Here is a 14,778-nt window from a genome sequence, read left to right as displayed (position 1 = left end):
TACCGCGTGGGGTGGAACGGTGTAGTGCGCGCGGGAAGTCGGTCTAAACAAGTGGGGCCTTACACAGCGAGTGTTGGCTGCGAAAAAAGATACTTAGCACGGCAATCTGTAATAGATTTTAGGAATCGAGGTTTATCGCATTTAACGCTATCCTTGGTTACGTTTGCAAGCGGCCGCACACGAAACGTACACGACTGCGAATCGCGTCAAAAGCAACGCTCCGAACACGTATAGTGTCTTATTGTCAAAAGCTTCGAACGGGAAAGCAAAATAGAGAGATATTCACTATATGAGGACATACACCTCATTAGCGTGCCTTGAGATACTCATCATTTGCTTTGTGAACATTAAATATGAAGTATTCCTGCATGCAGGCTTCAAAAAAAATTTATAAAGCGCGACACATATGCACTGTGTACAGTGGCCGGTACACTATTTTATTTTAAAAAAGGTTCTCAAGAATGCTACTCGCTTTTCAATGCTTGGAAAAGCCCTCTATCTCATTAATTCTCTCTGACGTGAGCACATAGCTCTTATCTAAAGCATATAGGCAGCTACACTGCTCATGGGATGCAAGTACGCATCAAAATGAGAGGTGAAACAAAATTTGACATGCACAGCCCTACAATTCCTTTGATAGAGAACAACTGAAATGTACCTACAGCAGCGCCAAGCAGCTCCTTTCTATGCAGCAAAGCTCCTCGTAAAAGGCAAAGGTTTAATGTCAGGAAAGGTCAAGTCGACTGGAAAAAATGTATTCACATATGCTACTCAAGTTTGGGGAAGGAGAGGAACACAGAGGCAGAGAGTAAAGATGGAAGCTGAAGACATTTTACACTGGCTTTATTTTTTACTGCTCAAAGAAACCTCTCATGTGTGACAGAAGTGTTCAAGGAAAGATCTGTTTCCATGACTATGGTTGTGGTGAGCAAAAAAGAAAAACAGTTCAGGGACGAACAACAAGAAGAAAGTCCGAGATTACTGCGGTAACCTGCATTGGAGGAATGCGAAAGCATGGACACCTCCTCACCCCTCCTCCATCAACTACCCATTTTGAGTTTTAAACTTGGCACCACACTTCGTTTTTCACCTTTTGTGCCACACTTGGCTTCGCTCACACTTCTGGCTCTTCAAATTTGGCGCCATGCTTGTCTCCGCCCACTTCAGGTGTTTTGAAGTTTGGCGCCACATTTTCACAGGGCCCGCCCACTTTTTCGACATGTTTGGCTTAATTATTTAACTAATGAGCCCACCTCAAACGCCTGATTTCCCATACAAGGTTTTTTAATGCTCTATCCCATGGTACCATTCTTTTCACATAAACCCATTCGTTCGGACGTAATCGTGCGGACAAGGTCGTGATGACACGAAACCGCGAACATAGCCATACAATGCTCTAGCATTAATAAAGGGCTAAGGGCATCTGTGAGAGAACAGAAAGAAGTGTACACCAGACGATTTAAATTCAAGCAAGACAAAATGCAATTGCAAACAATAATTATGGTGGGTACTAATGATTACACTGTACAGAATTTGTTCAGCTGCAGTTCAGACAAAAAGAAGTATTCATAATATACGGCAAGGCACATATGTACAGTCAGGCTGGAATGAAATGCAGAAAACCCCTACGAAGAAATGTTAACATTCCATCAGCATGCTTTCAGCTGCAGTATGCAACTAGCCTGATTCATGTTTCCGAGTAAAGGATCAATTGAATTACCCATTTATAAACTCTTATGAATTTCGCATTGCAAAGTAGAAAACTACGCCATATGCACGTTCACCACTTATTCCGGCCTTAATGTACACAGCTGTCTCACTAAATGTGCAGCATACGTGCCTTCACAAATACCATTGGCACCTGCAACCACAGATGCCATTAAGCAGATCGACAATACATATCATAAATGCTTGGAAACCTTCTCGGAGCAATTTATCAAGGAAAAAAATCGAAGGTCTTCTTCAAAAGCCAAATAATTTACACTGTCAGCTGGTTGCATGGAACAAGAACTTATCACCACTTTGTATTAAAGGAATCAAATAACACCGTGTATTGTTGCATGAAAAGCATAAAGTGCCTAAAAATTTTTGCTTGTGAAGTCTTCAGCTGTCACTATTAAGGAGTGGTAGCTTCACGCATGTGGTGTCAATCTGACTTGTGTGCGCATGGTTGTGTGCAACCAAGGTAATGTGGCACATGTATGTATCACATCACCGCAGGCTGGTATATAAGGCAGAAACGAACACGAGGGCCTCTTGTCTCTCGACTGTCAGCCAATGTGTTCTAGTGCTCCCTTAAGACATGCCATGCCCTAGACAAGACAGTGTATTGCCCATTTATCTTTGCCTTTGTTCCCAACAGGCAAAAAATATCGCAATCTGATGAGGTACCAATGATGGCACAAAGCACTGACTGCCAATTACTGAAGCTCATATGCATCCAAAATGTTTTACTTTATTTAAAAGCCCAACCAACACAAAATATTTTCTCCGTGTTCATCTCCAATTGTAGACACTAAGCACATTTCAACATTCATTTGTTTATTCCTTTAATGATTCTTCAAATGGTCCTTACTGGGGTACATAATTACAGAAAACTGGGAAAGTAGGTGCTAAATAATGTTTACACAATGAAAAAGCACAGACAGCCGACAGGGAATTTTAGACAACACAAGCATAGCAGTATAAGGGGAAGGGCAGATCACCACACCTCATATTTTTTCAGTCAATGCTTAAAGTGCACAAGATTGTAGTGGTGAACTGCATGGGCACGAAGGAAATTGCAGTGCTTGTCTGTATGAACAAAAAAAATTCAGACGCACAGTAGTGTGTGCACACAAATGGTAAACTGCCTCTTTAGCGTTACTAAGGCAGTGTGAAACATGAATTTTCAAGTAGGAAATGGTAAAATTCCTACACAAAGTGTAGACTGCTTTTTAAGCGCTATTAAGGCAGTGTGAAACATGAATTTTCAAGTACGAAATGGTAAAATTCCTGAATTACACAAACAATTCATCCCTAATATAATAGTATAAAAGGTTGCAAAATCCATAAATTTTAGGCCAGCTGAAAAATTGGCTTTTTTCTACTTTTGTGTTGCAGTTTTATTTTCAAGGTAAAGCAGAAGTATCAAAGCAGAGCAAGTCAGGCTTTTTTGTTTGCACCCACAGAACAAAAATAAAGTGTTTTATCACACAACCAGATATCCCCAGTACTGGACGGCATGTGGGATCAGCAAAAGTGTTAAGACGCGACTTGGTCAGATTTGCAGCTATAGAAAAACGGTATGGAAAGTCTGTGCACATCACAGTAACTGTGAGTTTATTTGGGAGCAAGACAAGCTGCTATGCCTAAGAGGAGTGGGTCAGATGTGCAGCTGTAGAAAAATGGTATGGAAAGTCTGTTGACATCACAGTAACTGTGAGTTTATTTGGGAGCGAGACAAGCTGCTATGCCTAAGAGGAGTGAGGAGAGTTTTTCGCCCACAGTCTACACTTTGTTGGAGGAAACACTGGTGAAATTATCTAATTTTATCACTCTTTCATGCATGCTGGAATATATTATGCAGCCTAAGGGCAGTTCATTATCAAGTAAAACATTAAATATTGCGTAGTGTGGCTCGCACGTGGACATGAATTTTTTTCTACAAACCTGCATTCCATAAACGTCAGAGTGGAGAAGCCAACAGTATATTTGTTAAACTCTAAAATGGCAACATGTTCATCGTCGATGGCCCGGTCATACCAAGAGTGTAGAGGATAAGCAGATTGTCTGTAGTTTTCCTTAAACTCACCAAACAGCACCACCAACTTCCATGGAGCAAAGTGCAAGTGGCTAAGTCAGTGAAAGCGGGATCTAACACAGTGCCACTGTGCGCACAGGCGGACAGTGATCTTTAATCACACGCATACAAGATGGAGAGCCCAGGTAAAAAAAGATCTCATTTGAAGTTTGATTACTGTGGTGGAAATCATAACCTTCCAGCTGGAAACCATTCAATTCCAGCTGCAAAATGTCTTTTGCAGCTTAATTAATGACATATAAATTATGTGCAACTGGATAAATTATGCTTCCAGTTAGCTTCAGTTGAATTAATGAAGAATATGTAAGTTTCCGTCAGGCGTAACCACTCCGACTAGAAAAGCTAAGAATGGTTAGCCTATCAAGACTCTGTCCAAGTCTTGCATTCTCCTCAAGAATTTAACGACCATGAAACAATCGCCTGACTTTTCCCTCAAGAAAAATAGTTCTTTGCTTTGTAACTACATGCAGCATGAGAAAGAAGCAGACTAAAGCAAGCACATAGGCAACCAAATGCCACGAGGCAAAGCATCTTGCGATCTTATCACACAATCAGCGCCACACAAAATGTGTTGCACCCTGTTTAAGAGGTGTTGTAAATGACTACAGACATAGTGACCATGCTGTATACTCTGCATGTTGGGGACTGCACGCTCTCCACAAGCACCAAAGCAAACAGAAAAGCAATGGTAAAAGCATGTTCACTCAATACTCTGGTGCTAGAAGGGAAACATTTTGGTGTGTTCCTGTTTTTCACTGAACTGACGCACCGAATAAAATCTGCGGTGTGTATAAGCAGAACACATAATAAGGCGCCAAACCAAGGAATGGCATTTCTTCACCATCACAAAAGCATGTGTTCAAGCACACACTTAGCAAGTTGGCAGATGGTAGGCGGAAAGCACTTGGCACACTTCCCGGCTGAAGAAAAACTGCAGTACCAAGAACACTGATCTTTATTGTGATGCATACCACTAATAAATTGAAAGACAGAAATATGGTCCCGTTTATAGAAGACCACCAAAGTGATAACTTCACCAGCTTCCTTGCTGTATGCTATCAAACTTGAAGAAGAGAAAATGTACATACACTGATTGCTTGGGCAACAGCTACACGAGAAAACAACCGAGTGCGATTCCCAAACACAGTCACTGTCTGTCAGGCAAAATACAAATGGTACTATGTCCTGCTCCATGTTGTAGATGTTGGTGCTCCTGCTATTATCACCACCCTCCGGTGGTGCCATGGTCCTGCAGCCGAGTGTGGATGAATATATTGTGTTGCACAATGCAAGCTGTGCAGATGTTCGAAGAGAACCCTTGACCATGTCGTACAGCACTCGGCACCCTTGCAGACATGTCATGTAATCATTCAGGAGCCTGGTATAGCCACCCACCTAGGTAGTCAGTCCTGCCGAGAGGTGAGCGAAGACGAATCTGGCATCAGGGCTCTGAACACATGAGACCCCATGGTGAGACCGGTGTGCCACATCTGCACAAGGTGCATACATCACCTGGATGCTAATCCTGTGCACTGAAATCTTTGAACGGGCTAGACAATGGGCTCCCAATTATGTGAAATTTTTGAAGCAGCAAATTCAACTACAGTCTAGATTTACATACGAATGTAAAATGTAATGCCATTTGCAAAACAAATCATTAGTACCGAAACAAATTGTTTCCATAATAGCTACAGGTACTTGATGGAAGGTTTCCCGAACTGATGGGCAAAAATAATTATTAGTCTTTTTATACTCAAAGCAAACCACTACACAATGCATTGCAGGGAAGGGCACAGGCACAATTATTTATGAGTACCTTGAATTTTGCACCAATCGAAATGAGGGTGTCGCGACATTGCGGTCAGCAAGAGAAATACAAAGCCAGAGAACAGCACGTATGACCCACACCTATCTCTACTCTCATCTGAAAATTATAGACATGATTCATTAACACTATTTTGATATGCAGGCTCTACTTATGCTGTCCTTTCCTCAACAAACTATATATATATATATATATATATATATATATATATATATATATATATATAAATGCAATCAGATATCACTAGCCATTTGCAATCTTACTCCAGGTAAACACATTATCCCTTCATGCCTGCCACAACACACTGAGCATGCTCTCACCATTTTCACGATTCACATGCGGGCAGTACAGGAGAATGAAGAGATATTCCACACATGGATGAATTCCACACATACTTATGTGCTGGAACCTTCAACGGCAGGCACAGCACACCTGTAGAAAGAAATGCACAATACTCATATCTTTGTTTTCCGCGCGCCCTTACATAAATGATTTTTTTCTCCCAAATGCGGTCATTTCCACGTGACTGCTATCAACACTGCTATGAAAATTTCAGCTTGAGCAGCGCAATCACTTTTATGTGCTTTATCAATAATGCTTAGGCCCGGTTATAGTAAATTTTTTAAGCTGTCATGCAATTTTTTTTTGCACACTTATGGAAACGACTTCTCCCTGCTGATTTCACCTATGCTTCCTTTCACATTCACCGACACTAAAATCCAACAAATTGTCCAGCGCACTGGCATGCTAGGCTTTGTTTTCTCTATTTGACGCTATGTGCAAAAACTGAAGCACAGTATGGTGCACAAAGCAACGCGAGATGCCGAATAGAAATTTTGGATTCGAAGCATACGTCCTGAACATACTCATCTCCAGCCTGCATGCAAAAGGAATGAGGATGAGACTGCACAAATTGTTTCCTTACCTCAATGATGCTGGAGACGATGTCCCGTTGTACCTTTCCCGGCAGGCGTTCACGCTGTCTTGCTTACACCGCTGTGATCAGATAGTGCGCCAGTGCACACGGATGTCTCGTCGAGAAGGCAGACACATTCCTGGAGTTTGTTGCTCGGCAGCGCGAACATCTGTCGTGTCATCCACACATCACGCGCGCAAAGCATATCCGTTCAACGACGTTCACTTCTGGGGATCGCACCTCACAGCTCGACAGTTCCGACAGTTCGGCCCTGGTCACTGCAATGGATCCTTGCATAGCCACCACACTATACGTGTCATCAGGTCACAGACGAGCTGTCTAGTCAGATAAAACTCGACAGCAATGCGGTGCTTACGAAAGTCGATCACCTCTCGCAGTTCTAGGGTTTAACAGAGGACGAACAAATGCAACGAGCAGCAAAACTCTTTGAAGCACACTGCCGGCCGGCGCCGCCATTGCCACACGGACCGATGATTTCTCAGTGCGAGCGAAGGGTTTGCAACGGGAGAGCAGTTAGCGCCCCTATGCGGCTGCACTTTTAACCTCTTCCTATTAATGCTCTCAAACGCTGCTAATTTCAGATATGCCCTTATCAAGCCGTTTCATAGCATTGTACAATGAAAACAAGAATTTTAAAATCTGAGTTTTGGCTTCACATGAATACTTGTTAAACTGCGGCGACATAACACCGAATAAATCAGCGTTTCATTCACATTTGCATTATTCGGGTAGGGTCCCTAGAAATACTTGCTAGTCTGCCGTTCGCGCGGGGCTCTCTACGGAACCGGTTGGCCGCGCCTCGGAGGAATGGGCAGGGGGCGCTGCCCACATTCGGAACATCGTGCCTGCAGGAGCGGTCGTGCCGTGGCTGCGGTAGTGATACGCGCTGCTTCTTGGTCGCGAGCCCATAATACTGGTATTTTTTTGTGAAATCTATGAACGCTGACTCGAGTGTGTGTTGGTTTCTGTGTTCTCAGGTATGTGTGATCGCGTCATTTCTAGACAACGTGACAAGCGCCACATCTTGCCAGCTCAATTCGCCATCTGACTTTCCTTCAGATTTCCACCATCGAGTTAAAAACGTGCGCAATGCATTTGCAGACAAATGGTTTAACGCACCTAAGGGTCGGGTGCACGGTCAAATCGATCCGAGAAGCTTGGAAAATGGACAGCCAGATCGAGTGTTTAACCTAAAGCCGTGCCGAAGATCACCAGCATGCACCTGAATCCCAATTCTTTTGAGAAAACGAGAGTTGTTCCAGCATTCCAGCTATTTGGTGATCATATAATTAAGGTCTTTTTATTTATTGCACCCCGTTAACACGCTCTTATGATTTCGTGGAAGCCACTGAATCTTTTGCAAAAGAATAAATAAGCTTATCAGGATAATGACTGCGCGTGTGCCAAAAGCAGCGTTATGCTTGCAGTCAACAAACTTTTTATTTTAAAGGAGTTCCTTGAACACCCCGCAAAGTCGGAAATTCATGCAAAGGCCACAATCGGCGGGTTTTTGAGCAACAGCATAGCAGAGGGACTTCGTGTTTCAATTCAGAGCACACTTAATAAGTCGCAGATGCAGATCTCAGCACACATCGTTTTAAGTATGTGATGACTGCAAACTTGAGCCAAGACAGACTTGAAAGCGTATTTAGCATTGTTCGGCAATCATCAGGATCTTTGACCATCGGAATGCCGCTCAGTATTTGGTTACTGTTAATGTACTCACATTCTACAATCTTGCGAAACTACCACTATCGAGAAACTGTGCTCCAGAAGTGGCCACTTCCTTAGTTTCGGTTGCGAAAAAACAGCCGTGCAGCGAGAATATGCTGCCCAGACTCGACAGACTAATTGATAAACGAGCGCTCGTGGTGTAAAAACTGCACTGGTTTCTTGTGCGCCACGTACAAGTATTAACTCTGACAACAGTGCCTGTGTGACAGGAAAGAAGCCACGAGATGTTAATTTATGGTATCGCGGGCTAAAAAAGCACTGAAAAAAAGCCAGTGCATAGACTGTGCTTCAGCCTTGCCGACTTAAAAGCAGTGGTTATACAGAAAATGATCGGGTCGCAGCTTTCACTGCAAAATTTGATAATGGTGGCTTACTGTATCCGTCTGGCCCCTTGAATAACATAATTATCACCGTCCTTGAAGACAGCCTCACTACTTATTTTAGTCTGAACAAGTTGCACGAGAAGAGCATAGTTGACTTCGCTGATTTTTTAGCACATGTGCATTTTCCGCCTCTGGGCTGTGTGAAACATGCACGTGAAATTGTTGACGCCATAATCAAATTCTTTGTTCTGCTTCGCCTGCGCTTCTACATGAAGTCAATCAATGTTGAGAGGGCTGCCAAAAAAGAGCAGCCGTAGCTGTTAAATATGAGAAGATGCCAGGAGGTGGTGCAAACAAAAATGTGGGCCGCCTGAGTGCAAAGTGATGAAAATAAATGTGTTTAACAATAATTTTTATTTTGTGTTATACATTACTGATCCTTGGTTATCTTTTCCCTGACAGGTAGTGTGACCTACACAGCATGGGCTAATAATGTTATTTTACCAAGCACGGGATTCTAAGAACTGCTTAGAATGCATGCGTGTGTTCATTACTTCTGTAACTCGGTTGCCTAAGCACTAAGGAATGCGTTCCTGCAGTTCGCCTAAAGCACATGATTTACAGGACTCAGGTTCGCATCTTACATGTTTTAATTGTGCGTGCATCTAGAAGTTTCCAGTGTTCAGTCTTTTTTAGCTTCAGAGTCCGTAGAAGTTGAGATCGGATCAATGGTATGAATGAAAATGCCGCTGTCAATAGCGCTCTGTTGCGCGCACACACGGTCATGTGGTTTAGAATCGTGGGTAACGTTCTCGATGCAAGAATATTTTTATTTAAATTCCTCAGAAGACGGTATATAATACGGCATGGAAGCAGTATTCAGAAAGGGGAATAGGGTGTAAAAATAAGTGGGTTCGTTTCGCCTTCGACTCTGGAGTACGCGCACAAAAATTTGTTCGCAAAAAAAATCGTTTGCCGATGACTGAGTTGCGCATTAAAAAACCACGGCTAAGCTGAAATAAAAAAAATCAGTGCAATCGCATGCGCAAGTCATCTGACAACACGCAGGGAATTCGTTTCGCGGGGCGAAACGCGCGCGTATACCGCAGACGCCGTGGCTGTCAAGGGACACCGATTGCTCGCAGCGCCACCGCGGCGGTCATTCAGCAGCAGACGCCGCCGCAGCCGGCGTACACCAGACTAGCAAGTATTTCTAGGGACCCTAATTCGGGTACCATGCAGCAGGGCAAAATTATGGCGGCGGATTCGAAGTCCCCAGTTTCGAACTCGGCCGCGGCGGCAGCGTTTTGGTTGAGGCGAAACGCTAAGGCACCCGTGTTCTCTGCGATGTCACTGAGATCCCCAGGTGGTCGAAATTATTGCGGAGCCCTCCACTAGGGCACCTCTTCATTTCTTTTACTCCCTCGTTTTTTCCTTCCCTAACGGCGCGTTTCAGGTGTACGCTGATATGTGAGACAGATATTGCACCACTCCCTTTAATAATAATAATAATTGGTTTTTGGGGCAAAGGAAATGGCGCAGTATCTGTCTCATATATCGTTGGACACCTGAACCGCACCGTAAGGGAAGGGTAAAGGAGGAAGTGAAAGAAGAAAGGAAGAGAGAGGTGCCGTAGTGGACGGCTCCGGAATAATTTCGACCACCTAGGGATCTTTAACGTGCACTTACATCGCACAGAACACGGGCGCATTAGCGTTTTTCCTCCATAAAAACGCAGCCGCCGCGGTCGGGTTCGAACCCGTGAACTCCGGATCAGTAGTCGAGGAAATGGCATAGTCTCAGTCTCACATTCACTTCTTCTGTCTTCTTTCACTTCCTCCTTTATTCCTTCCCTTACGGCGCGGTTTAGGAGTCCAAGGATATATGAGAGAGATACTGCGCCATTTTCCTTCCCCCAACACCAATTATTATTATTAACCCAACCGCGGCTGCAGCATTTCGATGGAGGAGAAACTCATAGGCGACCGTGTGCTCTGCGATGTCAGTGCGCGTTAAAGACCCCTGGTGGTCGAAATTATTCCGGAGCCGTCCGCTACGGCACCTTTTCCTTCCTTTCTTCTTTCACTTCCTCCTTTATCCCTTCCTTAACGGCGCAGCTCAGGTGTCAGCCGATATGTGAGACAGAGACTGCGCCATTTCCTTTCCCCCAAAACCAATTTTTATTTGAGCCTTTTTTTCCAATGGCGGCCCATTGTATATATGGTGAAATGTCAGTTTGACATGACTCCATAATTCGTGCTAATCACGTATTTCACGTGACATTGTCGCAGCAATCAGATTTCAGGAAGCGTCTATTTCCAGCACGCAGCTGTTTACTCCAAATTGGCAACTCGAGCGCATGTGTTCTCATACGTACCACCTGTAGCTTCTTTTCCGCACCACAATCATACATAATTACCTTCCGGGCATCAAGAACGGCGCTCCTAAAAATCTATTTTCGACGCCACGTCAAACTGACGTCGACGCGAAAAGAGCGTCTGTAACTGCAGAAAGTGACGCACACGGTGACGCTGACTGACACATCTGAGATAATCAGAGAGGAAACATGGCGCCGACAGACGAATGGGAAAGTCGAGAATCGGGCCCCTGGATACTTCTGAGCTAGAGCTGGTGGGACCTGCATGACGACCGGCTGAACCTGCACACGCGCCCTGACCGAAGGCATTGAATACAGGGTTCGGAGAAGAAGCCTAGAGAAAAATCCCGCAAGTGCATCAAAGCCGCTCGGCAGAGTAGAAGGCTTAGAAGCAAACTCACCGTGCAGGTTGCGGGGGACGGCTGACGGCTGTGACCGGCTGTGTGTATTTCTGCGCAGGCGCTTCTCGGAGCTTAAGCACCACTTCGCCTTTGCCACGGAGGTGGTGGTGGTCACCCGCGGCTTGTCCTTCGATGGTGCTGCGTGGCCCTGAGGTGACGAAGCGCTTGGCCAGCTCGTAGTCCGGTGGCTGCCCCGATGGCCGCGTGGCACAGGTTGCGATGTTCCGGCAGCTCTCACGGCAGCTGTCAGCCCCTTGGCCAAGATCGTTCTGCACCGCGACCTTGAGTCTAGAACTATTTTTATGGAGCTGAGCAGCGGACTGGTCGGGAGGGACGTTGTGGACGCACATAGCTTGACAGTGCCTCATGATGGAACCGCTCTAAAGAAAAGGTATCCTGCGTTCGAAGGCTCGTGCAGCTCAATCATAGAGAGCTCGAGTAGCCGACCCGAGATGATATCTTCGGTATTAATGGCACATACCGACGGCGGCCGATTGTTGTGGTTGTTGTTACCTTCATACAATGGCACATGCCTACATACAGGGATTAATTGGACATGAATTGGGGGGCACGGAGAGTTATTGAGAGAAATATTTCCAGGACAAGAATAAAATGAATGCTGAAGAAGGAAGAAGTAAACAAAAAAAAACAGCGAAATGTAACTGGAAACGCATAACGCACGCAGGAGATCGAGGCTGATGTTTATTGCCAAATGGTTAAATGTAATGATAATTGTAAAAATAAAAATATTATTGTAAATATATTGATACTAAGGTAGCCGATTTAATTTCATTAAAAATTTTGGACTGCGGCAAAAACACACTTGTGGCTGTACCCAACTACGGTGGCTCCAAACGACAATATGAATGTGCTGCTCAAACAAAAGGCCAAGGTCTTGTAGTGGTTTCTCTAAAAGCCGTCGTCTCAATGTGGTGAACCTGCCACAAAACAACAAAACTGGCCTATGGTTTCGTGCACTCCACAGAATACGCAGACGTGATTAAGCGCCAACCCAGACCTGTGCAAATAATAATTTAATGCTGGGATCCTGCAGCGGAGCCTTGATAGAGATACCTCAAGCTGCCGTGAATAGCATAATTGCCTGCTCCACGAATACCTCAGGTGCAGGTAATCATCGGATCTTGAAAAAGATCCAGTTGTCATTCTTAACAAAGTCTGTCTTCGAAACCTCGTTGCTGTGATGTACGCTGTAGCCGGAACGATAGGTAGCACGGCCATTGTTGGACGCCTTTGACAGGATGTCCGGAACTTCATTGGCTGTTACCGCTAAGACTTGGTACCCATATCATGTGAACAAGACCCAAATGCAGAGGGAGTAATGAATGGAAGGTGTTTAAGATTGGCGAATCCACAGCCGAAGCAAGGGGCGAACACAAAGAAAGAGAGTCTGTAATGACAGCCACTGAAGAGAAAGCTGGCTCTAGTTTTCGAAGAGCAAGCAACACCGCCATAAACTCCGCTTGGAAAATTGGTGTGTAGTCGGGAAGCCGCACAGAAAAAGACCAATCTAGAAGCTGGCAATATTATCCCGCCCCGACCTTTTTATCGCACTGAGAGGCGTAAATAACTATCGTTAAGCTAATAGGTATACATTGTAAATGGTCTACTAATATTCCATTTAGAATGCGGGGTGGTAAATGCTTAGCGTTTTTCGGGAAATATCATCATAGGCAATTTCTACAGAGGACCCACTGTTTTTTTTTGTCGGAAGGATGTTATACAAAAGAACATTTAAAGGATCAAGAAAATTTTATACCATAACTGCCTGCGGGGTATGAAATCTAGGCCAGTGGACTCCAAAAAGGAAGTCGGCTGGCAACAAAAACAGACGAGGAGCGGTGTAAATCTGATTCATATATCTTTAGGTATTTACGAACAGTAAGAAATTGAAATCTAGATAACATAGGAGAAATACGGGCTTCAAGATAAATCACGTTATTGGCCTCAAATTTGGGGAGGCCAAGGCGCAACAGATGCGCTTCCCGCTTCAAAAGAACGAGCGGGCAAATTTAGTACGCAGCTGTACCAGAAAACAGCACAGATCCAAATTCTAAGATTGGTCGGACATACAAAACATAAATCAGCAAAAGTGCATCTCTCCGCATTCCAGGCCGGGGATTACTTAATCTACGCAACATGACCACAGCACGAGCCCCTTGCGCTGCAACATGCTCAATGTGAGAGCGCCATGTGAGGCTCTCATCATAAATTACACCAAGATAATTTACTGACTTGTGGAATATTTTGACACTGGTAAATAAGATACAGATGAACAGAATCGTTCATTTGAAAAATAAGTACAGCGCACTTGTTTGCATAAAAGGTGAAACGTAAGTCACACAACCAATTTGAAGCAAATTCAGGTACGATTGCAGGCGCACATAGAGAGATTGAATGTTAGCTGCAGCAGTGCAAAATGCAATGTCGGCCGCATACACGTACGTGCGAATGTGTTGATGACTAGGAATAGAGCTCATTAGAATATTAAGGAACACAGCCGACAGAGCTGCCCTTTTTGAAACACCTCTGGATTGTTTATATCTTCCAGAATTGACATTATTTAGTCTACAAAAAAACTGTCTGTTTTCAAGGAACGGAGATATCCACGCAAGTAAGTAATTCGGAAACTGCAGAGTATATAATATTTGCAATAATATGTAGTATTCTATGCTGTCATAAGCTTTGGCTACATCTAATGTCACAAACGCAGCATGCATTTTTGGTGCCGCGCAAGAAGAACACGACTCCCAAGATCGGTGTGAGCATTCCATATGGAACATTTTTGATGGAAACCAATTTGACAGGGACTGAGAATATTTTTGCGGTCCACAAACTCCGAAACACGTAGGATAATGACCCTTTAAATTAACTTAACCACATTTGATGGCAGTGAAATGGGCCTCATATTATGAAGAGAATAACTACCACCATTGTTTTTATGTAAATGGATCACTTTGGCTATTTTCCACTCAAGAGGAATCCATGCAGGCTTGATTGAAAAATTAACCAGATGCAATAAGGAGGTAGGGGATTCCTGAAAGGGTATCCTTAACATTTTTGATGTTACCCTCTTTAGGGCCAGGAGCAGCATTTGGTGACCCCAACACTGTCAGGGTAAGTCGGGAAGGGTAACAAGGGGGACATGCTGAATCTGGTCCACTGACGCCACAAACACAGAGAGCAAAGGAAGTACCGATTAGAAACGCGGCTCTAATCCTTTGACAATTGTCTCAACTGTTTCTTTTGCTTCTTGCGGGGTCAAAACACATGAGGGTTAATTTTCTGAAACCGGAATCTTTTTCTGCGATCTTAAGAATCCGAAAAGCGCGCGACGATCTCCCGATTTTGATAAAAAATC

At 44.2% G+C, this 14,778-nt stretch overlaps 1 long non-coding RNA gene across 1 annotated transcript; it reads right to left on the bottom strand.

The window, feature by feature from the left end:
* Window positions 1-5,052: 5,052 nt before the first annotated feature.
* Window positions 5,053-6,722, bottom strand: LOC144095917 (uncharacterized). The gene is made up of 3 exons (XR_013306775.1): window positions 6,553-6,722; window positions 6,023-6,059; window positions 5,053-5,211 (listed from the first exon to the last, which is right to left on the bottom strand). It is a non-coding gene; the product is annotated as an uncharacterized LOC144095917 (long non-coding RNA).
* Window positions 6,723-14,778: the final 8,056 nt, after the last annotated feature.

The sequence above is a fragment of the Amblyomma americanum genome, chromosome 1 (assembly GCF_052857255.1).
Source record: "Amblyomma americanum isolate KBUSLIRL-KWMA chromosome 1, ASM5285725v1, whole genome shotgun sequence".
NCBI lineage: Eukaryota > Metazoa > Arthropoda > Arachnida > Ixodida > Ixodidae > Amblyomma > Amblyomma americanum.
This window is presented reverse-complemented; position numbering and strand designations above follow the sequence as displayed.